The sequence below is a fragment of the Coregonus clupeaformis genome, unplaced genomic scaffold, assembly GCF_020615455.1.
Source record: "Coregonus clupeaformis isolate EN_2021a unplaced genomic scaffold, ASM2061545v1 scaf0501, whole genome shotgun sequence".
Lineage (NCBI taxonomy): Eukaryota > Metazoa > Chordata > Actinopteri > Salmoniformes > Salmonidae > Coregonus > Coregonus clupeaformis.
This window is the reverse complement of record NW_025533956.1, coordinates 267,970-295,561: the sequence shown is the minus strand read 5'-3', so window position 1 is coordinate 295,561 and position 27,592 is coordinate 267,970.

Here is a 27,592-nt window from a genome sequence, read left to right as displayed (position 1 = left end):
ATGTTTAGTTGCGAAAACATGTTACTATTGATGTTCGCGAACAGATTTCACTTGGTTTCCAGAATTAACCACTGGGTAGCTGCAGGAACAAGGTTGGAGTAAAATAAGTGTTCTTATATTTATTTCTCAGCTGCTAATATTAAGCTGCTCTGCTATAAAACCGAAGTAGCCTACAAAACGGACCCCCCCGAGAAAGCACGCGGCCTCCATTCACTATTTGAGTGCATACAGTTTTACATTTTTTCCCCTGCCCTGGTTCCTGTTCCTGCCCATTTAATAATGGACCATTCTAAATCGAAACTAATTTGACAAGATTAAATTGGAGAATAGTCTGATGGGTGAAAATATGATCACTTGATGAGAGAACAGCTGTGCAGCCTGAGGCAAGGAACAGAGCGCAAGCTTTTTTTTTTGCTAATTTAGCCTATAGTCGCACCATGCAGCCCATATACAGTGCATTCGGAAAGTATTCAGACCCCTTAACGTTTTCCACATTTTGTTACGTTACAGCCTTATTCTAAAATGGATTAAACCCCCCCCCCCCAAAAAATCTACCCACAATGACAAACCAAAAAAATGTTTTTAGAAATGATTGCAAATCTATTACAAATAAAAAACTGAAATATCACATTTACATAAGTATTCAGACCCTTTACTCAGTACTTTGTTGAAGCACCTTTGGCAGTGATTACAGCTTCGGGTCTTCTTGGGTACGAGGCTACAAGCTTGGCACACCTGTATTTGGGGAGTTTCTCCCATTCTTCTCTGCAGATCCTCTTAAGCTCTGTCGGGTTGGATGGGGAGCGTTGCCGCACAGCTATTTTCAGGTCTCTAGAGATGGACATTGAGACTTGTCCCAAAGCCACTCCTGCGTTGTCTTGGCTGTATGCTTAGGATCGTTGTCCTGTTGTAAGGTGAACCTTCGCTCCTGTCTGAGGTCCGGAGCGCTCTGGAGCAGGTTGTCATCAAGGATCTCTGTACATTGCTACGTTCATATTTGCCTCGATCCTGCCTCGTCTCCCTGCTGCTGAAAAACATCCATGCTTCACCGTAGGGATGGTGCCAGGTTTCCTCCAGACGTGACTCTTGGCATTCAAGCCAAAGAGTTCAATCTTGGTTTCATCAGAGCAGAGAATCTTGTTTCTCATGGTCTGAGAGACTTTAGGTGCCTTTTGGCAAACTCCAAGCGGGCTGTCATGTGCCTTTTACTGACGAATGGCTTCCATTTGGCCACTCTACCATAAAGGCCTGATTGGTGGAGTGCTGCAGAGATGGTTGTCCTTCTGGAAGGTTCTCCCATCTCCACAGAGGAACTCTGGAGCTCTATTAGTGACCATCGGGTTCTCGGTCACCTCCCTGACCAAAGCCCTTCTCCCCCGATTGCTCAGTTTGGCCGGGTGGCCAGATCTAGGAAGAGTCTTGGTGGTTCCAAACTTCTTCCATTTAAGAATGATGGAGGCCACTGTGTTCTTGGGGACCTTCAATGCTGCATACATGTTTTGGTACACTTCCCCAGATCTGTGCCTTGACACAATCCTGTCTCAGAGCTCTACGGACAATTCCTTCGACCTCATAGCTTGGTTTTTGCTGTGACATGCACTGTCAACTGTGGGACCTTTTATAGACAGTTGTGTGCCTTTCCAAATAATGCCCAATCAATAGAATTTACCACAGGTGGACTTCAATCAAGTTGTAGAAACATCTCAAGGATGATCAATGGAAACAGGATGCACCAGAGCTCAATTTCGAGTCTCAAAGCAAAGTGTCTGAATACTTATGTAAATAAGGTATTTGTCTCCTGAATGGCGCAGTGGTCTAAGGCACTGCATCGCAGTGCCAACTGTGCCACTAGAGATCCTGGTTCGAATCCAGGCTCTGTCGCAGCCGGCCGCGACCGGGAGACTCATGGGCGGCGCACAATTGGCCCAGCGTCGTCCAGGGTAGGGGAGGGAATGGCCGGCAGGGATGTAGCTCAGTTGATAGAGCATGGCGTTTGCAACGCCAGGGTTGTGGGTTCGATTCCCACGGGGGGCCAGTATATATAAAAAATATATATATGTATTCACTAACTGTAAGTCGCTCTGGATAAGAGCGTCTGCTAAATGACTAAAATGTAAATGTAATGTATTTCCGTTTTTTTTATTTTCAATAAAATTTGCAAAAATGTCTAAAAACCTGTTTTCGCTTTTTCATTATGGGGTATGTGTGTAGATTGCTGAGGATTAGTATTTATTTAATCAAATTTAAAAAAGTCTATAAGGTAACAAAATCAAGGGGTCTGAATACTTTCCGATGGCCCTGTATGTTAATTTCTAAGCATTCTAATGTTTGTATCATTCACAACTAAAGTTGCCAAATAACTGTGAATCTAGCATTTAGGATCTGTTTCAAATCATCACTTTTACGCTCAACATTGCCACTTAATATGTGCACTCGCTCTGTAATGGGAAAAATATCTTATATATTCTTACTATAAAATCAGATGAAATAAAACGGCTGGGACTTTCAAGCATATCTTGTCTGCTAAATTAACAAGCCTACGGCATGGAGCATAACAGACAACATAGGCCAACTCATTCTCTTCAACTGAAATAAATTTTCTTCATATCATAATGTTTCTTTAGACCTGACTAAAATAATGGATGTATTGTGATGGTGTATATTAAATTGATTTATTATACTTTTTTTTATGTAGATGTTCCAAAGGCGCATATCAGCAGCTTGTATGTGTGGCCTGGAGATGTAAACCTGTTTGTTGTTTAACGGTCAATTACCTTGAGACCGGCAGGCTTTTGCAGGAAAATAACCCGCTGACAAAAATGTCATGACCGCCTAAGCCCTAGTCCTGGCCGTGTGATTGGTCGTCTGGCTAGCTCTGAGCGGAGCAGCCGGCCTCTGACTTCAATGGTTCACCGTTCTAACAGGAAGCCACTCCTCCTGCCAAGATTCCTGGAAAGCAGACGGCAGGCACTAAAGGAGAGGGGGGCCACCCTTGGCAACGCACGGCCAAGGAAAAACAAGGCAGCAGCACACGGCACTCTCCCTGTCGGCCTGTCCCAGCATGAATTTACTGCTCTTTATCAGGCCACAGCCGCACCTCTCTACTCCCAGTCAAGGAAGCCTTAGACTATGGCCTCCGTGTTAACTCTCACTATACAATGCCTTCCAAGTTTACAGCTTTAACTCACACTATACCCTCCATGAGACAAATAGATAAGGTCCTTCTAAGAACAAGCTACAACGAAGAGTACAGTTAAACTCTCACTTTATCATGCCCTGGCTAAACGTGCCAAATAGCCTAGATAAGGTCATTCTAAGAACAAGCTACAATGATTTAGCAAGAACAATTTTTTTACTCTCACTTAACAATGCCCTAAACATGCCAAATAGATAAGGTCCTTCTACGAACACACTACAATCTGTGTGCTGGCCAGGGTTGTACCACAGTGTAGGTTGTCGTCTTGATAATCAGTGTATGATAATAACGTGTTTTTACCGCACAGGAGATAAAAGGGACCATCTAGATTAGATAATGCTCCTGATGGTAATATCTGATCACCATGGCAACAGGGAGCATCAGACACAGCCGTGGTGTTTATGAAAGAGTACATTTCAGTCAAACATCTTCAAATCTGCTCCTATTCAGCCATAGCCTCCTGTACATGATAGGGTAGGCGGCCAAATTGTCCGGGACAAGAAGAAAAATCCATTGCAAAAAAATAATGCTTTTTATTAATTGATGGAAATACCAGTCCATGTACTCCAACTTCAAAGGCAAATATACTTCATAGGCTAATAAATCACGAAGCTTCTTGGAAATGAGTGTCGAGTGTGTGTGCTTCTATTTTTAGTCACGCAAAAGACGCAAGGTCCTCATAAGGGACTTCAGCTAAGTGTACCCTGACTGGACAAAATTGGCGAAGACTGTGTTGACTATCCCTGTTTCCAGTATGCCCGCCAAGAGGAGATTCTTTCTCCAAAACAGAGTAAAGACGACGCCTTCTTGAGGACAAAGTAACGAGCCTGATGCACACCGCAAGCTGCTCCAAGGAGTTGGACAGTTTTGACTTCCCAACAGCAGCGGCTCACTTTGAGCAGGCCAAGGTTCGGCACAAATGCAAGTAAATTCGAGGCAGATTGTGTTAGTCAGGCCCAATCCTAGCAGTTCTGCTGCCGCCCTAGGCAAGATCATCATATGCCTCCCCTGTCATCTATAGTATAAAGATTTGGAATGGATTGATAAGACTACAGTAATGACGTCTATCATGCGCAATTGGTGCATTTCAGTTGAGCTTATTCAGTAGCACTTGGAAATGAAACATCGTTGCAAACTATTCACATTGGAGAGTTACAATCACTAGGCAGCCAACTTCCTATATTAGGAAACAGAGTTGTTATCAATAAGCCACATACACAGAGTATACCAAACATTAGGAACACCTTCCTAATATTGAGTTGCGCGCACCCCCCTCAGAACAGCCTCAATTCAGACTCTACAAGGTGTCAAAAGTGTTCCACAGGGATGCTGGCCCATGTTGACTCCAATGCTTCCCACAGATGTGTCAAGTTGGCTGGATGTCCTTTGGGTGGTGGACCATTCTTGATACACACGGGAAACTGTTGAGCGTGAAAAACAGCAGCGTACCATACCTCGTTCAAAAGCACAAATATTTTGTCTTGCCCATTCACCCTCTGAAAGGCACACACACAATCCATGTCTCAATTGTCTCGAGACTTTAAAACCCTTCTTTAACCCGTCTCCGCTTCAACACTGATTGAAGTGGATTTAACAAGTGACATCAATAAAGGATCATAGCTTTCACCTGGATTCACCTGGTCAGTCTATGTCATGGAAAGAGCATGTTTTGTATACTCAGTGTATATCACACATGACACGAGTCACAACAGTTCAAATTACAATAAACATAAAAATTTTAACATCATCCAGTAGCACTGTAAAAAGAGATATAATTTGAGCCTTGGAAACAAGTGCTTTCATAAACACATGGCGCGGGCCTAATTTCACAGGAGCATTGTAAAATAAGGTTTCTCTCAATGAACCAGCCTGAACGAATTTAGTTTATTTACAGATCAAATTTGATAGTCCAACATCGGTTTTATAATTTCTTCATTTTGTGGCCACCTAAAGTGTCCTCTTTCTACTGCTGTGGTTCTGAAACGCAGCGGAAATGGAGAGCGGGGCGGGCCGGCCCAGTTATGGCTAGAAGAGATTTTTTGGCATTTTAGCTAACCCTAACCTTTTTCCTAACCTCAACCTAATTCTCCCAACCTGCTACAAAAAGTCAAATCTGACGTTAATTTTACAAAAGATCCCTTGACCGGCTGGCCCTGGTCTTCATAGACAGCCATGCTCTGTTATTTATTAGGCCTAATTAAAATTTTCATGCCTAGGCTAAATTAAATGAGGCCTAGATTGAATTTGAAAACAGCAGTGTTTTGGTATTTATTCATTAAAATGTTAATGAAAATAGCCATCAGGACAGGTCTTTCGCAAGTTATATTATGCAAATATAATATTTTGAAGTTGTGTTTTATTACTGTGTAGGCGACTTGTTCTTCTAGGCTAAACGTTTTTCTTTTTTTTTATGATATTTATTTATGATTTATAGCAGGGATGAAGATGCAAAAGGCAATGTTTTGCTTTTCAATAAAACCTGTCATGTTGGTATAAGAACATTGTTCTACTTTACGGGCTAATTTATATTCTGTTAAGATGAATTACAATAAACTAAATGTTTATTTTGAGCACCTTGGCTGGACGCCCTGATGCATTACGCACCCAATAGATATGGATGTCTGGTAAATTTCAGATGTCTGTTAAATTTCTCAAATGTCCGGTAAATTAAAATCTTGCTGGTCACGTTGTCCGGCGCCAAATTTTCCTAAAGGAAACCCTGGCAGACAGCTAGTCTAATTCTCCTGTTACATTCTGTTCTGTGTAAAAGATAGCCTACACAGCATTGGCTCTTAGCAGGCAGTGCAGGAAGAGGTAAAGCTCGAACGATATGTTAAGTTATGGTGAAAGGACATATTGTACCAGCATCTATCCAATCAGGTGCTGACAGGGATCCCTTACTGGTGGAGACCAGAACCCATGGTAACCTGAGAGCTGACTGAGGAGGGATGCATGTTTTGATATCACTATGCATCAGCGGAGGAGCAGGAGGGAACAGGGAGTGACAGCATATGTTCCAAACAAATTCACTGGTGGCAATAAAACGTATTTAAGACACCCCTGTGTGTGTTTGTGTGTGTACTGGGCAGCGAGTGAAGCATGGACGAGGTAAGGGTTATTGAAAAACGGATAATACCATCATGGTTTCCAAGGCAACCCACCAATGTCATCTGTTGCCATCATAACAGGAGTGGGGGAAGCGGGTGATAAAAGCACAGAGCACATCCATACATGTATGTGAATTAGGCCAAATGATTCAGCGAGACAGGCCTGTATAAAAGAATACATGAAATCCTTTTCAGCCTAAATTATCCTTTTCAGAACACCAGACTCTCCCCACGGTCTTCAATCAGCTAGAATAAAAGCCTTTAAAAAGGTGAAGGCTCTCGTCCTCCTGAAACGCTCTCCTTGCACTCAGTTCTCTGCGCTGCTGCTTCTAGGAAATCTGAGAGCAGCTTGTTTTTTTCCCCCACCACATCTCTATTTATTACAATCCGTACAGCGGGAGCAGGTCAGCACAGGAGTGCGAGAGAGAGAAAGAGAGAGAAGAACAGACAACAAATGGCTGATTAAATATTTTTCCTAGAAAGGAGGATGCGGTGTATGTGTGCCTGACCTCGGTGCTAGTGCTGAGAATGAAAACAGCTTTCAGGGAAACCAGGCCTGTTAGACACTCAACACACTCACGCCCTAGACAGCCCCAAAAACAGACGTTTTCCTCGCCATCTCCCCTGTTCTGCAAGTATACTGTACATTCAAAATAAATATTAAGGCTACCAGTTTTACTGTATATGCTCTAAATCATCATATGTTGAAATGTCTAAATGTTTAGTATCTGCCAAAGACAAAGCTACAAATAACAATTTGTTTTGTCAAAATGTATACAAAAGTAGGGCTGGGCGATATGGCCTAAAAATAATTTCTCTTTTTAATTATGTGCGATTCACGATATACTGTATATCTCTATTATTTTAACGTTATCTCTAAATATGCTTTGTTGCACAATTAAAGATCAATACACTGTATTTGAAACAGTCAGGAATAGTCTAATGAATTCAGGGATTGTAAAATTATACCTAGGCTAAATATAAGCCTTCCACAACCATAAGAACCACTTATAATTTAATTATTTTATAAAAATAGTTCAACCTGCTTTTTTTATTTTATTCTGGCTTTCAAGTCTGTTTATGAAAATGCAATTTTTCTAACAAATTGAACCAGAACATCCACTAATAATGACCAACTTCTTGTAGCAGGCACTATAGAAAATTAACACACTCTCTCAAGCACACGTGCTTTATATTTCAAGTCTAGCCAACTTGGTTCTATTTGCTTGCTAACAAAGTAGAAGAACAGTTGAACTGTTATGAATAGACCCTCCTGTCTGTCTCCAACTGTTTGAACAACATCACCTGTTCACATTGTTTAGATATTGAAATCTAGTGGCATACCTGGATAAGAATATGCTTATTTCTCAGAATGAGTACAAATTGCCAATTCCTTATATAAAATGTGTATTTTTATGCTCATTGTACATTTATAAAAACACATTACACTAGACAGCTGGCACATAAAAGTCTGTGGCTAAAAAGTTCCTAGCTGTACATGGTACCGCAATGCCACGCGTGGCAGAAACTGAGCATGCATACATTTTCCACAACATGTTTATTGATATTCTTGTTTTATTAGGGTCTGCTCTGTTCTACATTTTGGTAGTTGAGACATAAAAAGGGTATCGTTAGAAAGGTTAAGTTCTCATCTATTACAGTAAAATAATGTCTCTAAGCGTTTCGGTGTCAATGACAGATTCTGTTGGACCAGATCTCAAATGCAAATAGTGAGTTTAAACTGCATGTTGTGAGAGAGGAAGAAGTTATCTTTCGTATTTGTTGTGAGTGGCAGGGGCTTGGTGTTTGTGTGAGAGTGGGAAGGTGCACAGTGTACACAGCACAGAAGGAGCCAAGGAGACGAGCCCAAAAAGACATAGAACACTCAAAAACAAACAAAAAAATAAAAACCTAGATTCTTGTGATACATTTGGAACATCGCGCTAAAACATTAATTCGATATGTCGCCCAGCCCTATACAAAAGTAGTAGTGGCTCTCAGTCCTCTGATCATCATTACTGAGGGGGTCACTAGTCTGCAGGCATTACAACACATTTGACTTACGTTACACTATACGTAATACTAACGTTATTCTTGGCAAGAGCTAACTGTTACTGGAGATCACGTAGTTTAATTCCATGAAATAGAATTTGGGAATTATACATTTTTAAAAATAAATTCATGAATACAAGGAAAAAAAGTATTTAGTCAGCCACCAATTGTGCAAGTTCTCCCACTTAAAAAGATGAGAGAGGCCTGTAATTTTCATCATAGGTACACGTCAACTATGACAGACAAATTGAGAAAAAAAATTCCAGAGAATCACATTGTAGGATTTTTAATGAATTTATTAGCAAATTATGGTGGAAAATAAGTATCTGGTCACCTACAAACAAGCAAGATTTCTGGCTCTCACAGACCTGTAACTTCTTCTTTAAGAGGCTCCTCTGTCCTCCACTCGTTACCTGTATTAATGGCACCTGTTTGAACTTGTTATCAGTATAAAAGACACCTGTCCACAACCTCAAACAGTCACACTCCAAACTCCACTATGGCCAAGACCAAAGAGCTGTCAAAGGACACCAGAAACAAAATTGTAGACCTGCACCAGGCTGGGAAAACTGAATCTGCAATAGGTAAGCAGCTTGGTTTGAAGAAATCAACTGTGGGAGCAATTATTAGGAAATGGAAGACATACAAGACCACTGATAATCTCCCTCGATCTGGGGCTCCACGCAAGATCTCACCTCGTGGGGTCAAAATGATCACAAGAACGATGAGCAAAAATCCCAGAACCACACGGGGGGACCTAGTGAATGACCTGCAGAGAGATGGGACCAAAGTAACAAAGCCTACCATCAGTAACACACTACGCCGCCAGGGATTCAAATCCTGCAGTGCCAGACGTGCCCTGCTTAAGCCAGTACATGTCCAGGCCCATCTGAAGTTTGCTAGAGTGCATTTGGATGATCCAGAAGAGGATTGGGAGAATGTCATATGGTCAGATGAAACCAAAATATAACTTTTTGGTAAAAACTAAACTCTTCGTGTTTGGAGGACAAAGAATGCTGAGTTGCATCCAAAGAACACCATACCTACTGTGAAGCATGAGGGTGGAAACATCATGCTTTGGGGCTGTTTTTCTGCAAAGGGACCAGGACGACTGATCCGTGTAAAGGAAAGAATGAATGGGGCCATGTATCGTGAGATTTTGAGTGAAAACCTCCTTCCATCAGCAAGGGCATTGAAGATGAAACCTGGCTGGGTCTTTCAGCATGACAATGATCCCAAACACACCGCCCGGGCAACGAAGGAGTGGCTTCGTAAGAAGCATTTCAAGGTCCTGGAGTGGCCTAGCCAGTCTCCAGATCTCAACCCCATAGAAAATCTTTGGAGGGAGTTGAAAGTCCGTGTTGCCTAGCGACAGCCCCAAAACATCACTGCTCTAGAGGAGATCTGCATGGAGGAATGGGCTAAAATACCAGCAACAGTGTGAAAACCTTGTGAAGACTTACAGAAAACGTTTGACCTGTGTCATTGCCAACAAAGGGTGTATAACAAAGTATTGAGAAACTTTTGTTATTGACCAAATACTTATTTTCCACCATAATTTGCAAATAAATTCATTAAAAATCCTACAATGTGATTTTCTGGATTTTTTTTTCTCATTTTGTCTGTCATATTTGACGTGTACCTATGATGAAAATTACAGGCCTCTCTCATCTTTTTAAGTGGGAGAACTTGCACAATTGGTGGCTGACTAAATACTTTTTTTCCCCACTGTAGTTGGTGATGCCAACTAGGCCTAAAAAAAATAATATATTTTTTATTATATATATATATATATATATATATATATATATATATATATATACATACACACACACACACACACACACACACACACACACTGAATGAAAGCATGGCGTTTTGGTCGTATTAGTGGCCTTCAGATAAGGACACGCACGCCAGTGACATCCAGGATAGTTTATAGTGAGTTTACTGACCTTTTATTTACAAAAAAGTAGCATGCGAGAGAAAAACATGAGGGTCAATTTGACAAAACAGAGCTAGAGTAAACATCCACCAGAATGAGACGTTTTCACGTCTTGATCAAGTGCCAAAGATAATGTTTGTGCCGTATTTCTGGAGCCAACCATTTAAGGTTGTGATGCTGTTGCCATGTGGAAAATCTAGGATGGCTTTAGAACAGAGTAGTCCACTCTATAACCTTCATTTTAATGTGTTGCCATTGATTGTGCCTGTGCTGTCGATTCGCGTTTATAATAGAAGAAATGTGGTGTCACGCAGAATTTCAATTAGTGGAAGTCTCGAGGTTCTGCTCGCCTGAGTTGGAATACCTCATAATAAGCTGTAGACCATACTATTTACCAAGAGAGTTTATATTTTTCATAGCTGTTAATTTACCACCACAAACCGATACTGACACTAAGACTGCACTCAACGAGCTGTATAGGGCCATAAGAAAACAAGAAAATGCTCATCCAGAGGCGGCACACCTAGTGGCCGGTGATTTGAATGCTGGAAAACTGAAATCCATTTAACCTTAATTTCTACCAGCATGTCACCTGTGCAACTAGAGGCGAAAAAAACTCTAGATCACCTTTACTCCACACACAGAAACGCATACAAAGCTCTCCCTCGCCCTCCATTTGGCAAATTTGACAATAGTTCAATCCTCCTGATTCCTGCTTACAAGCAAAAACTCAAAAACAGGAAGTACCAGTGATGTGCTCAATACGGAAGTGGTCCAAAGAAGCAGATGCTAAGCTACAGGACTGTTTCGCTAGCATAGACTGGAATATGTTCCGGGATTCATCAGATGGCATTGAGGAGTTTACCACAACAGACACCGGCTTTATTAATAAGTGCATCGACAACGGCGTCCACACATGACGGTATGTACATATCGAACCAGAAGCCATGGATTACAGGCAACATCCGCACTGAGCTAAAGCCTAGAGCTGCCGCTTTCAAGGAGGAGGACACAAATCCAGACGTTTATAAGAAATTCCGTTACGCCCTCCGACGAACCATCAAACAGGCAAAGCATCAATACCGGACTAAGATTGAATCCTACTACAGGGGCTCTGACGCTCGTCGGATGTGGCAGGGCTTGCAAACTATCATGGATCACAAAAGGAAACCCAGCCGCGAGCTGCCCAGTGACGCGAGCCTACCAGACGAGCTAAATGCCTTCTATGCTCACTTCGAGGCAAGCAACACTGAACCATGCATGAGAGCACCAGCCGTTCCGGATGACTGTGTGATCACTCTCCGTAGCCGATGTGAGTAAGACCTTTAAACGGGTTAACATTCACAAGGCGGCAGGGCCAGACAAATTACTAGGACGCATACTCATAGCATGCACTGACCAGCAAGCAAATGTCTTCACTTACATTTTCAACCTATCCCTGACCCAGTCTAATACCTACGTTTCAAGCAGACCACCATAGTTCCTGTGCCCAAGAATGCCAAGGTAACCTGTCTAAATGAATATCGCACCATAGCACTCACATCTGGAGCCATGAAATGCTTTGAAAGAGTGGTCATGGCTCACATCAACACCATCATCCCAGACAAACTGGACCCACTCCAATTTGCATACCGCCCCAACAGATCCACAAATGACGCAATCTCTATTGCACTCCAGACTGCACTTTCCCACTTGGACAAGTGGAACACCTATGTGAGAATGCTGATTTGATTTGATTTGATTTGTTAATTGACTACAGCTCAGCGTTCAACACCATAGTACCCTCCAAGCTCATCACTAAGCTAAGGACCCTGGGACTGGATACCTTCCTCTGCAACTAGATCCTGGACTTCCTGACAGGCCGCCCCCAGGTGGTGAGGGTAGGCAACAATACATCCGCCACACTGACCCTCAACACGGGTGGCCCCACAGGGGTGCGTGCTTAGTCCCCTCCTGTACTCCCTGTTCACCCACAACTACGTGGCCGTGCACGACTCCAACACCATCATTAAGTTTGTCGACGACACAAAAGGTGGTAGGCCTGATCACCGATGATGATGAGACAGCCTATGGGGAGGAGGTCCCTCAACATCAGCAAGACAAAGGAGCTGATCGTGGACTACCAAGCATTATTGTTTCATTCACTTCTCTTTTTGACCTGCACTGTTGGAGCTCGGAGTTTAAGAATTTCACCCTTTTTGTACCCTGCAATAACATCTGCGACCATGTGCATGTGACTAATAAAGTCATCAAATCTAAAAGGAGGCTGAAAAGATTTTCCATGGACCCTCAGATCCTCAAAAAGGTCTGCAGCTGCACCATTGAGAGCATCTTGACTGGCTGCATCACCGCTTGGTACGGCAACTGCTTGGCATCCTCCCGCAAGTTACTACAGGGTAGTGCGTATGGCCCAAGTACATCACTGGGGCCGAGCTCCCTGCCATCCAGGACCTCTATACCAGGCAGTGTCAGAAGGCCCTAAAAATTGTCAAAGACTCCAGCCACCCAAATCACAGACTTCTCTCTGCTACCTCATGGCAAGCAGTACCGATGCATCAAGTCTGGAACCAACAGGACCCTGAAAGCTTCTACCCACAAGAAAGAAGACTGCTAAATAGTTAGTTAAATCTGCATTGACCCCTTTTGCACTAACTTTGACTCATCACATTTGCTACTTCTGTTTATTATCTGTCACTTTATTACTATACTGAACAAAAATATAAAACATCAAATCAAATGTATTGGTCACATACACATGGTTAGGAGATGTTATTGCGAGTGTAGCGAAATGCTTGTGCTTCTAGTTCCGACAGTGCAGTAATATCTAGCATGTCTATATCTAACAGCTCCACAACAAATATCTAATACACAAATCTAAGTAAAGGATGGAATAAGAATATATAAATATATGGATGAGTAATGTCATTGTCAGAGCGGCATAGGCTAAGATGTAATAGATAGTATAGAATACATTATATACAATGGGGAGAACAAGTATTTGATACACTGCCGATTTTGCAGGTTTTCCTACTTACAAAGCATGTAGAGGTCTGTCATTTTTATCATAGGTACACTTCAACTGTGAGAGACGGAATCTAAAACAAAAATCCAGAAAATCACATTGTATGATTTTTAAGTAATTAATTTGCATTTTATTGCATGACATAAGTAATAATAATAATAATTGGTCATTTAGCAGACGCTCTTATCCAGAGCGACTTACAGGAGCAATTAGGGTTAAGTGCCTTGCTCAAGGGCACCGACAGATTTTTCACCTAGTCGGCTCTGGGATTAGAACCAGCGACCTTTCGGTTACTGGCACAACGCTCTTAACCACTAAGCTACCTGCCGCCCCTGTAAGTATTTGATACATCAGAAAAGCAGAACTTAATATTTGGTACAGAAACCTTTGTTTGCAATTACAGAGATCATACGTTTCCTGTAGGTCTTGACCAGGTTTGCACACACTGCAGCAGGGATTTTGGCCCACTCCTCCATACAGACCTTCAGGTTTCGGGGCTGTCGCTGGACAATACGGACTTTCAGCTCCCTCCAAAGATTTTCTATTGGGTTCAGGTCTGGAGACTGGCTAGGCCACTCCAGGACCTTGAGATGCTTCTTACGGAGCCACTCCTTAGTTGCCCTGGCTGTGTGTTTTGGGTCGTTGTCATGCTGGAAGACCCAGCCACGACCCATCTTCAATGCTCTTACTGAGGGAAGGAGGTTGTTGGCCAAGATCTCGCGATACATGGCCCCATCCATCCTCCCCTCAATACGGTGCAGTCGTCCTGTCCCCTTTGCAGAAAAACATCCCCAAAGAATGATGTTTCCACCTCCATGCTTCACTGTTGGGATGGTGTTCTTGTGGTTGTACTCATCCTTCTTCTTCCTCCAAACACGGCGAGTGGAGTTTAGACCAAAAAGCTCTATTTATCTCATCAGACCACATGACCTTCTCCCATTCCTCCTCTGGATCATACAGATGGTCATTGGCAAACTTCAGACGGGCCTGGACATGCGCTGGCTTGAGCAGGGGGACCTTGCGTGCGCTGCAGGATTTTAATCCATGACGGCGTAGTGTGTTACTAATGGTTTTCTTTGAGACTGTGGTCCCAGCTCTCTTCAGGTCATTGACCAGGTCCTGCCGTGTAGTTCTGGGCTGATCCCTCACCTTCCTCATGATCATTGATGCCCCACGAGGTGAGATCTTGCATGGAGCCCCAGACCGAGGGTGATTGACCGTCATCTTGAACTTCTTCCATTTTCTAATAATTGCGCCAACAGCTGTTGCCTTCTCACCAAGCTGCTTGCCCATTGTCCTGTAGCCCATCCCAGCCTTGTGCAGGTCTACAATTTTATCCCTGATGTCTTTACACAGCTCTCTGGTCTTGGCCATTGTGGAGAGGTTGGAGTCTGTTTGATTGAGTGTGTGGACAGGTGTCTTTTATACAGGTAACGAGTTCAAACAGGTGCAGTTAATACAGGTAATGAGTGGAGAACAGGAGGGCTTCTTAAAGAAAAACTAACAGGTCTGTGAGAGACGGAATTCTTACTGGTTGGTAGGTGATCAAATACTTATGTCATGCAATAAAATGCAAATGAATTACTTAAAAATCATACAATGTGATTTTATGGATTTTTGTTTTAGATTCCGTCTCTCACAGTTGAAGTGTACCTATGATACAAATTACAGACCTCTACATGCTTTGTAAGTAGGAAAACCTGCAAAATCGGCAGTGTATCAAATAAGTATTTAGTCAGCCACCAATTGTGCAAGTTCTCCCACTTAAAAAGATGAGGCCTGTAATTTTCATCATAGGTACATGTCAACTATGACAGACAAATTGAGAAAATAAATTCCAGAAAATCACATTGTAGGATTTTTAATGAATTTATTTGCAAATTATGGTGGAAAATAAGTACAGTGGGGGAAAAAAGTATTTAGTCAGCCACCAATTGTGCAAGTTCTCCCACTTAAAAAGATGAGGCCTGTAATTTTCATCATAGGTACACGTCAACTATGACAGACAATTCAATTTTTAATGAATTTATTTGCAAATTATGGTGGAAAATAAGTATTTGATCACCTACAAACAAGCAAGATTTCTGGCTCTCACAGACCTGTAACTTCTTCTTTAAGAGGCTCCTCTGTCCTCCACTTGTTACCTGTATTAATGGCACCTGTTTGAACTTGTTATCAGTATAAAAGACACCTGTCCACAACCTCAAACAGTCACACTCCAAACTCCACTATGGCCAAGACCAAAGAGCTGTCAAAGGACACCAGAAACAAAATTGTAGACCTGCACCAGGCTGGGAAGACTGAATCTGCAATAGGTAAGCAGCTTGTTTTGAAGAAATCAACTGTGGGAGCAATTATTAGGAAATGGAAGACATACAAGACCACTGATAATCTCCCTCGATCTGGGGCTCCACGTAAGATCTCACCCCGTGGGGTCAAAATGATCACAAGAACGGTGAGCAAAAATCCCAGAACCACACGGGGGGACCTAGTGAATGACCTGCAGAGAGCTGGGACCAAAGTAACAAAGCCTACCATCAGTAACACACTACGCCGCCAGGGACTCAAATCCTGCAGTGCCAGACGTGTCCCCCTGCTTAAGCCAGTACATGTCCAGGCCCGTCTGAAGTTTGCTAGAGTGCATTTGGATGATCCAGAAGAGGATTGGGAGAATGTCAGATGAAACCAAAATATAACTTTTTGGTAAAAACTCAACTCGTCGTGTTTGGAGGACAAAGAATGCTGAGTTGCATCCAAAGAACACCATACCTACTGTGAAGCATGGGGGTGGAAACATCATGCTTTGGGGCTGTTTTTCTGCAAAGGGACCAGGACGACTGATCCGTGTAAAGGAAAGAATGAATGGGGCCATGTATCGTGAGATTTTGAGTGAAAACCTCCTTCCATCAGCAAGGGCATTGAAGATGAAACGTGGCTGGGTCTTTCAGCATGACAATGATCCCAAACACACTGCCCGGGCAACGAAGGAGTGGCTTCGTAGAAGCATTTCAAGGTCCTGGAGTGGCCTAGCCAGTCTCCAGATCTCAACCCCATAGAAAATCTTTGGAGGGAGTTGAAAGTCCGTGTTGCCCAGCGACAGCCCCAAAACATCACTGCTCTAGAGGAGATCTGCATGGAGGAATGGGCCAAAATACCAGCAACAGTGTGTGAAAACCTTGTGAAGACTTACAGAAAACGTTTGACCTGTGTCATTGCCAACAAAGGGTATATAACAAAGTATTGAGAAACTTTTGTTATTGACCAAATACTTATTTTCCACCATAATTTGCAAATAAATTCATAAAAAATCCTACAATGTGATTCTTTTTTTTAATTTCTCATTTTGTCTGTCATAGTTGACATGTACCTATGATGAAAATTACAGGCCTCTCATCTTTTTAAGTGGGAGAACTTGCACAATTGGTGGCTGACTAAATATTTTTTTCCCCCACTGTATGAGTCAAAGTTTGTGCAAAAGGGGTCAATGCACATAGTCCAGGTAGCTATTTGATTAACTATTTAACTGACTATACTGAACAAAAATAAACGCGACAATTTCAAAGATTTTGTTTTTCAGTCTCTCGGTTCCAGCTTTGATGCACCTGTACTGACCTCGCCTTCTGGATGATAGCGGGGTGAACAGGCAGTGGCTCGGGTGGTAGTTGTCCTTGATTATCTTTTTGGTCTTCCTGTGACATCGGGTGCTGTAGGTGTCCTAGAGGGCAGGTAGTTTGCCCACGGTGATGCATTGTGCAGACCGCACCACCCTCTGGAGAGCCCTGAAGTTGTGGGCGGTGCAATTGCCGTACCAGGCGGTGATACAGCCCGACAGGGTGCTCTCAATTGTGCATCTGTAAAAGTTTGTGAGGGTTATAGGTGACAGGCCAAATTTCTTCAGCCTCCTGAGGTTGAAGAGACGCTGTTGCGCCTTCTTCACCACACTGTCAGTGTGGGTGGACCATTTCAGTTTGTCAGGGATATGTAAGCCGAGGAACTTAACTTTCCACCTTCTCCACTGCTGTCCCGTCGTTGTGGATAGGGGGTACTCCCTCTGCTGTTTCCTGAAGTCCACAATCATCTCCTTTGTTTTGTTGATGTTGAGTGAGAGGTTATTTGCCTGACACCACACTCCGAGAGCCCTCACCTCCTCCCTGTAGGCTGTCTCATCATTGTTGGTAATCAAACCTACTACTGTTGTGTCGTCTGCAGACTTGATGATTGAGTTGGAGGCGTGCATGGCTACACAGTCATGGGTGAACAGGGAGTACAGGAGGGGGCTGAGCACACACACCCTTGTGGGGCCCCAGTGTTGAGGATCAGTGATGTGGAAATGTTGTTTCCTACCTTCACCACTGGGGACGGCCCGTCAGGAAGTCCAGGACCCAATTGCACAGGGAGGGGTTGAGATACAGGGCCTCAAGCTTAATGATGAGCTTGGAGGGTACTATGGTGTTGAATGCTGAGCTATAGTCAATGAACAGCATTATTACATAGGTACTCCTCTTGTCCAGATGGGATAGGGCAGTGTGCAGTGTGATGGCAATTGCATCGTCTGTGGACCTATTGGGGCGGTAAGCTAATTGAAGTGGGTCTAGGGTGACAGGTAAGGTGGAGGTGATATGATCCTTGACTAGTCTCTCAAAGCACTTCATGATGACAGAAGTGAGTGCTACAGGGCGATAGTCATTTAGTTCAGTTACCTTTGCATTCTTGGGTACAGGAACAATGGTGGCCATCTTGAAGCATGTGGGGACAGCAGACTGGGATAGGGAGAGTTTGAATATGTCCGTAAACACACCAGCCAGCTGGTCTGCGCATGGTCTGAGGACGCCGCTAGGAATGCCATCTGGGCCGGCAACCTTGCGAGGGTTAATACGTTTAAATGTCATACTCACGTCGGCCACGGAGAAGGAGAGCCCACATTTCTTGGTAGCTTGCCGCGTCAGTGGCACTGTGTTATCCTCAAAGCGGGCAAATAACTTGTTTAGCTTGTCTGGAAGCAAGACGTCGGTGACCACAACGTGACTGGTTTTCCTATTGTAGTCCGTGATTGTCTGTAAACCTTGCCACATACTTCTCGTGTCTGAGCCGTTGAATTGCGACTCCACTTTGTCTCGATATTGACGTTTTGCCTGTTTGATTGCCTTGCGGAGGGAACGACCACTCTGTTTGTATTCTGCCATATTCCCTGTCACCTTGCCATGGTTAAATGTGGTGGTTCGTGCTTTCAGTTTTTCGCGAATGCTGCCATCTATTCACGGTTTCTGGTTAAGGTAGGTTTTAATAGTCACAGTGGGAACAACATCTCCTATACACTTCCTTATAAACCCACTCACTGAATCAGCGTATACGTCTATATAATTCTCAGAGGCTACCCGGAACATATCCCAGTCCGCGTGATCAAAACAATCTTGAAGCGTGGATTCCGATTGGTCAGACCAGCGTTGAATATCCTTAGCACGGGTGCTTCCTGTTTGAGTTTCTGCCTATAGGAAGGGAGGAGCAAAATGGAGACGTGGTCAGATTTGCCGAAAGGAGGTCGGGGAGGGCCTTTTTCTCAAATGTGCTTTGTTAAAATCCCCAGCTACAATAAATGCAGCCTCAGGATATATGGTTTCCTGTTTGCCTAAAGTCCAGTGAAGTTCCTTGAGGGCCGTCGTGGTATCGGCTTGAGGTGGGATATACATGGCTGTAACAATAACCAAAGAGAATTCTCTTGAGAGATAATACTTGTCGGCATTTGACTGTGAGGAATTCTAGGTCAGGTGAACAAAATGACTTGAGTTCCTGTATGTTTTTACAATTACACCATGTAAACCCCCCACCCTTCTTCTTCCCGGAGAGATGTTTATTCCTGTCGGCGCGATGTACTGAGAACCCAGATGGCTGTGTGGACGGGGACAGTATATCCCGAGAGAGCCATGTTTCCGTGAAACAGAGTACGTTACAATCCCTGATGTTTCTCTGGAAAGCAACCCTTGCCCTGATCTCGTCCACTTTGTTATCTAGGGACTGGACATTAGCGAGTAATATACTCCGAAGCGATGGGCGGTGTGCGTGCCTCCTAAGTCTGACTAGAAGACAGCTCCGGCTGCCTCTCCTCTGGCGGCGTTGTTTTGGGTCGGCATCTGGAATCAGTTCCAATGCCCTGGGTGGTGTGGACAAAGGATTCGCTTTCAGGAAAATCGTATTCCTGGTCGTAGTGTTGGTAAGTTGACGCCGCTCTGATATCCAATAGTTCTTCCCGGCTGTATGTAATAACACTTAAGGGTTTCTGAGCTAACAATGTAAGAAATAATACATAAAAAAACAAAATACTGCGAAGTTCCCTAAGGACTAGAAGTGAGGCAGCCCTCTCTGTCGGCGCCATTATTGTACAAAGACACAGCTATCTCATGCAACAATTTCAACGATTTTACCGAGTTACAGTTCATATCTTAAATAAGCATGCCCCATTCAATAAATTCAGAACTAAGAACAGATATAGCCCCTGGTTCTCCTCAGACTTGACTGCCCTTGACCAGCACAAAAACATCCTGTGGCATACTGCATTAGCATCGAACAGCCCCCGCAATATGCAACTTTTCAGGGAAGTCAGGAACCAATATACACAATCAGTTAGGAAAGCAAAGGCTAGCTTCTTCAAACAGAAATTTGCATCCTGTTGCACTAACTCCAAAAAGTTTTGGGACACTGTAAAGTCCATGGAGAATAAGAGCACCTCCTCCCAACTGCCCACTGCACTGAGACTAGGAAACACTGTCACGACCGATAAATCTACAATAATCGAGAATTTCAACAAGCATTTTGCCACGGCTGGCCATGCTTTCCACCTGGCTACCACTACCCCGGCCACCAGCTCGGCACCCTCCGCTGCAACTTGCCCATGCCCCCCGCTTCTCCTTTACACAAATTCAGACAGCTGATGTTCTGAAAGAGCTGAAAAATCTGGACCCCTGCAAATCAGCTGGGCTAGACAATCTGGACCCTTTCTTTCTAAAAGATTTGCCGCCGAAATTGTCGCAACCCCTTTTACTAGCCTGTTCAACCTCTCTTTCGTAACGTCTGAGATCCCCAGAGATTGGAAAGCTGCCGCGGTCATCCCCCTCTTCAAAGGGGGTGACACTAGATCCAAACTGTTACAGACCTATATCCATCCTGCCCTGCCTTTCGAACGTTTTTGAAAGCCAAGTTAACAAACATATCACGACCATTTCGAATCCCACCGTACCTTCTCCGCTATGCAATCCGGTTTCCGAGCTGGTCATGGGTGCACCTCAGCCACGCTCAAGGTCCTAAACGATATTATAACCACAATCGATAAAAGACAGTACTGCGCAGCAGTCTTCATCAACCTGGCCAAGGCTTTCGACTCTGTCAACCACCGCATTCTTATTGGCAGACTAAATAGCCTTGGTTTCTCAAATGACTGCCTCGCCTGGTTCACCAACTACTTCTCAGATAGAGTTCAATGTGTCAAATCGGAGGGCCTGTTGTCTGGACCTCTGGCAGTCTATGGGGGTGCCACAGGGTTCAATTCTCGGGCCGACTCTATTCTCTGTGTATATCATGTTGCTGCTCTTGCTGCTGGTGACGCTCGGATCCACCTCTATGCGGACGACACCATTTTGTATACATCTGGCCCTTCATTGGACACTGTTAACAAACCTCCAAACGAGCTTCAACGCCATACAACACTCCTTTCGTAGCCTCCAACTGCTCTTAAACACTAGTAAATCTAAATGCATGCTCTTCAACCGAAAGCTGCTTGCACCCGCCCACCCGACTAGAATCACTACTCTCGGCGGGTCTGACCTAGAGTATGTGGACAACTACAAATACCTAGGTGTCTGGTTAGACTGTAAACTCTCCTTCCAGACTCACATTAAGCATCTCCAATCAAAAGTTAGATCTAGAATCGGCTTCCTATTTCGCAACAAAGCCTCCTTCACTCATGCTGCCAAACATGCCCTCGTAAAACTGACTATCCTACCGATCCTTGACTTCGGCGATGTCATTTACAAAATAGCTTCCAACACTCTACTCAGCAAATTGGATGTAGTCTATCACAGTGCCATCCGTTTTGTCACCAAAGCCCCATATACTACCCACCATTGTGACCTGTACGCTCTTGTTGGCTGGCCCTCACTACATATTCGTCGACAAACCCACTGGCTCCAGGTCATCTATAAATCAATGCTAGGCAAATCCCCGTCTTATCTTAGCTCACTGGTCACCATAGCAACACCCACCCGTAGTCTGCGCTCCAGCAGGTATATCTCACTGGTCATCCCCAAAGCCAACACCTCCTTTGGACGCCATTCCTTCCAGTTATCTGCTGCCAATGACTGGAACGAACTGCAAAAATCTCTGAAGCTGGAGACTCTTTTCTCCCTCACTAACTTTAGGCGTCAGTTGTCAGAGCAGCTTACCGATCACTGCACCTGTACACAGTCCATCTGTAATTAGCCCATCCAACTACCTCATCACAAAATTGTTCTTTATTTTGCACCCCAGTATCTCTATTTGCACATCTATCATTCCAGTGTTAATACGAAATTGTAACTATTTTGCACTATGGCCTATTTATTGCCTTACCTCCATAATTTACTACATTCGCACACACTGTATATATATATTTTCTGTTATATTTTTGACTTTATGTTTTGTTTACCCCATATGTAACTCTGTGTTGTTGTTTTTAATCGCACTGCTTTGATTTATCTTGGCCAGGTCGCAGTTGTAAATGAGAACTTGTTCTCAACTGGCTTACCTGGTTAAATAAAGGTGAAATAAATAAATAAATAAATATATTAATAAGGAAATCAGTCAATTGAAATAAATTCATTAGGCCCTAATCTATGGATTTCATATGACTGGGCAGGGGCACAGCCATGGGTGGGCTTGGGAGGGCATAGGCCCACCCACTTGGGAGCCAGGCCTAGCCAATCAGAATGAGTTTTTCCCCACAAAAGGGCTTTATTACAGACGGAAATAGTCCTCAGTTTCATCAGCTGTCTGGATGGCTGGTCTCAGACGATCCAGCAGGTGAAGAAGACGGATGTGGAGGTCCTGGGCTGGCGTGGTTACACGTGGTCTGCGGTTGTGAGGCCGGTTGGACGTACTGCCAAATTCTCTAAAACGACGTTGGAGGAAGCTTATGGTAGAAAAATTGACTTTCAATTATCTGGCAACAGCTCTTGTTAGTCTTAGGGCTGTGACGGTCTTGGAATTTGAGGTTAAGGTAATTGTCCAGGACAATGTACATCGTCACCGACATAACCGTTCATGAGGGGGGAGGGGGGTTCGAAAAAGGGAGGTCACAATTCTGTTTGTACACTTGTTTACATGGATATGCGTCTTAATAAAACCTATTTGAAACAAGCCACTACGCTTCGTTATTATCATTCAGGTTATTACGTATAAATAGTAATCAACAAATGAAGAAAACAAAATCAAATTGTATTTGTCACATGCGCCGAATACAACAGGTGTAGACCTTACAGTGAAATGCTTACTTACAAGACCTATCCAACAATACAGTCAAGAGAAATAAGTGTTAAGTAAACAATAGATAAGTAAAAAAATAAAATCAGTAAAATAATAGTAGCGAGGCGATATACAGGGGGTACCGGTACAGAGTCAATTTGCGTGGGCACCGGTTTGTCGAAGTAATTGCGGTAATATGCACATGTAGGTATAGTTAAAGTGACTATGCATAGATAGTAAACGGAGAGTAGCAGCAGCGGTAAAGAGAGGGTGGGGGGGGTGGGGGGACACAATGCAAATAGTCAGGGTAGCCATTTGATTACCCTGTTCAGGAGTCTTATGGCTTGAGGGTAGAAGCTGTTAAGAAGCCTTTTGGACCTAGACTTGGCGCTCCGGTACCGCTTGCCGTGCGGTAGCAGAGAGAACAGTCTATGACTAGGGTGGCTGGAGTCTTTGACAATTTTTAGGGCCTTCCTCTGACACTGCCTGGTATAGAGGTCCTGGATGGCAGGAAGCTTGGCCCCAGTGATGTACTGGGCCGTACGCACTACCCTCTGTAGTGCCTTGCGGTCGGAGGCCAAGCAGTTGCCATACCAGGCAGTGATGCAACCAGTCAGGATGCTCTCGATGGTGCAGCTGTAGAACTTTTTGAGGATCTGAGGACCCATGCCAAATCTATTCAGTCTCCTGAGGGGGAATAGGCTTTGTCATGCCCTCTTCACGACTGTCTTGGTGTGTTTGGACCATGATTGTTCGTTGGTGATGTGGACACCAAGGAACTTGAAGCTCTCAACCTGCTCCACTACAGCCCCGTCGATGAGAATGGGGGCGTGCTCAGTCCTCTTCTTTTTCCTGCAGTCCACAATAATCTCCTTTGTCTTGATCACGTTGAGGGAGAGGTTGTTATCCTGGCACCACACGGCCAGGTCTCTGACCACCTCCCTATAGGCTGTCTCATCGTTGTCGGTGATCAGGCCTACCACTGTTGTGTCATCTGCAAACTTAATGATGGTGTTGGAGTCCTGCCTGGCCATGCAGTCATGGGTGAACAGGGAGTACAGGGGGGGACTGAGCACGCACCCCTGAGGGGCCCCCATGTTGAGGATCAGCGTGGCAGATGTGTTGTTACCTACCCTTACCACCTGGGTGCGGCCCGTCAGGAAGTCCAGGATCAAGTTGCAGAGGGAGGTGTTTAGTCCCAGGGACCTTAGCTTAGTGATGAGCTTTGAGGGCACTATGGTGTTGAACGCTGAGCTGTAGTCAGTGAATAGCCTTCTCACATAGGTGTTCCTTTTGTCCAGGTGGGAAAGGGCAGTGTGGAGTGCAATAGAGATTGCATCATCTGTCACAGCCCTAGTTAGTCTACATCTGTTGTTTACGAAGCATGTGACGAATAAAATGTGATTTGGAGCGACATTCAATTTCAAAGCTATTTTCAATAGTTTCTCAGAATACAATGGATTTCTACGTTTTTAAGAGTTAGAATTTTGGATGGATGCCATGTTGACACCAAACCAGAATGCTATTGTTATGGAATGTTTGTGCAAAGGAAAGCTTCATTTTTTTTAGTACTATGCAGACATATTGCAGTTATTGTGCAGATATATTGCAGGGCAATAGGCATACAACAACCGCAAACAAATGTTAGAACCATAGAATTATGGGAATTAAGGGCCTTTTCCACCTTAAGGGCCATTGAAACTCCCTTCCTGACAATCTCAGGGCTGGTCAACATGTTGGGGCATTTAAAGCAGGCCTTTAAGACTAATCTCCATCAGCTGGCCTACCCTTCCTCCTATCTCATTGTTGCTTTCACGATATGGTTATATAATTTTAAAATTTCTGTTCTTTATATTATCAAGTTTATTTATTTTACTATTTTTTTCTAATTGACCTTTTATTTGATACACTTTTAGATTATTCTTGTATAATAAAAAGTGCTTTACAAATGTAATAAATTACTAATATTGTTTATTCTTAAGAGTAATTATATTTATATGGTTAGAACCAGTGCTTGACTTGGGCAGGAGCTCACTGGAACGGAGTTCTGGCACCTCAAATGCCCTACTGCTTGAGTTCCTGCACCTCTTATAGAATATTAGCATAAAAGTATTGCAGAGTTCCTACACCTAAATATAAACAGTACCTGCACTCAAAGATAAGTACCAGCACCTATCAGTGCAAGCCCAGCACTGGTTTGAACTATATTGGTTGGTTCTAGCTACCTATTCTATTTCTATGGTCTTTTTACTGTACAAAGGAAGGGCCATTGAAAATCTAGCCTATAACGTTAGTATGACGTCAAACACTTGGCATCAGACTCACCTGTTGGACTTTGCCCAGGTACATTGGGTTGCGCCAAATCCTGGAGTAGTTTGTCTCTCACCCAAATAAACTCTTCCTCCAGGGAATTCAGAAATGTACCAAACGGTTGGGAAGGATATCCAGCAGTCTCAACGTCTTCTTCTTGTTGCTTATTTGAGACTGAATCTCGTCCACCTGGCTCTCTGTTAAAATGTTCTCCTGGTACAGGAATTGAACTATGGTATCATCAATTATAATTTGATTGGACAGGTCCAGCCGGTGTTTCCTGAGTATTTATTTGTGCCTCGGGTCCATAGTTGTCATGAAATAACTAGTTAGTCGTACCTAAGGTCTACAAACATGTATTTCGTCAAACTAACCCGCCATAGGCAACATTTATTGGCTAACTTACGTTTGCTAGCCAGCTAGCTCGCCTTCATGTGACGTTGGTTTGCTGCTAACGTTAACTGCAGCATATACGCAAACAATTTCTTGTTTTTGTTGTCTCAACGTGAACAAAACTAACCTTATTACATTATTAATATAATGTCAACTGTCATTCCTCTTGTTTTAACACATTTAGACAATAACTTTCCTGCATGCTCAGCTGCTTACTTCCTCTTCTTTGCGATTGGGTTGGCGGATCACACCCAACCTTTAAGGCGCATACACTGCCACCTACTGTACTGGAGTGTGACGCCAGTCACGGCCTACATAAAATGATCTTCATTAGTCCTGTTCCTCTAAGTGAAATAGAGCCCTAGACATCACTTTCCTCCCCCCACTACACCACCCAAACCCCAGCACCGTCCAGCCTCTCTAACCATTTCACATAATTGTACCCTATCATACAATTCACAAAATGTCCAGCCTCTCTAACCATTTCACATAATCTCTCCCTATCATACAATTCACAAAATATCAACACATGCTCCACCGTTTCCTCCACTAAACATTCATCACACAGGCCTGTTCCATGTCTCCCTATCATCCACAACATGGCATTCAAACCTATGTGCCCAAACCGTAGTCTACTCCACACAACTTCCTCTCTCCTACATACCATACTCCCCACATCTTCCTTTACTGACTGATACACAATATACAATTGCCTCCCATTACTACTATCATCCCACTCCCTTTGCCAAAAATCAAGCCCTTTTGCCCGGATCAAGGACTTGACTTCCCTGCGGCCCAGTGGGACCTGAATATCTACCCCCGCTCTCCTTAGCCACCACATCAGCTTTCTCATTACCCTCCACACCCACATGGGCGGGAACCCAGCAAAAGCTTACCACCACTCCAATCCTCTCCAATCCCATTAACAGCACCATCATCTCCACAAACAAGTCTCCCCTATCTGACCTGCCCGTCTTCACACTACTCAACACTGCAGCCGAATCAGAGCAGAGCAGATCACTGTGGTTTCATCTCCTCCACCCATCTCAAACCTATAATCATGGCCATCAACTCGACCGCATACACTGATACATAATCAGTTAACCGCTTACATACTCTAACATTAAAATCTGGGATATACACCCCAGCCCCCACCCTACCACTGAATGGATCCTTTGAACCATCTGTATATATCCCTAAAAACGCATAATACTGATTATCTATATAGCTCTCCACACACCGTCTCACATATTCACCCCCTTCTCTGCTGCCCTCAATCATATTCACATCTACACTTGGTTTCGGAAAACAGCCACTGAGGAATGTTCCCCAATGCAATTGCCAGCCCGTTTACTTCCTCATCAGGGGCACAGCTATGTAATGTCTGACTAAAAACTTGAGCTAAGTAGTCTTTCCTCTCTGATGGCTCTTTGAAAAAATATTCTGTCTGTGGCATAATTAACCTGTCTCATGTTTGTCTTGTAAACAATGCACCGTAGAGATGCATTGTTTATTTTTTTTACATTCATTTGAATTAAATGTCAAAATGTTTCTTCTACTTCTGAAAACAAAATTGCTGCTGGATCTATTTGATACGAAATAGATGTAACTCAACAATTATTTTTTACTTTTATGGCTGCCTTTAAACAGGCAGCCCAATTCTAATATTTTGCCCAATTATAGGCAAAAGATCTGATCTGATTGGTCAAATACCAATTATTGGGCAAAAGATCAGAATTGGGCTGCCTTTGTAAATAAACAGCTTTAGACTGATTTCTGTGTCAACAATAAAACAAACCAGTTTTCATTCTTATTAAACTAAAAACACTGTAAGTTGTGCTTTAGAGGTATAAGGTGAGGGAGCCGAAGCCTTGAGTATAAATCCCTGATGGGATCCCATGTGACACCAGTTAATTAGTTAAACCCATGTTGTTGACAGGCATGCCTACATGTCATCATTGTCATCTTAATCTTACCTGCCATTTTCAGTTACAGTTGCATCTGAACCTCATATCCCATCCGTGTGGCAATGTGCAGTGTCAGTGCAAAGCATTTGAACTCTCAGAACAGTGTCCAGT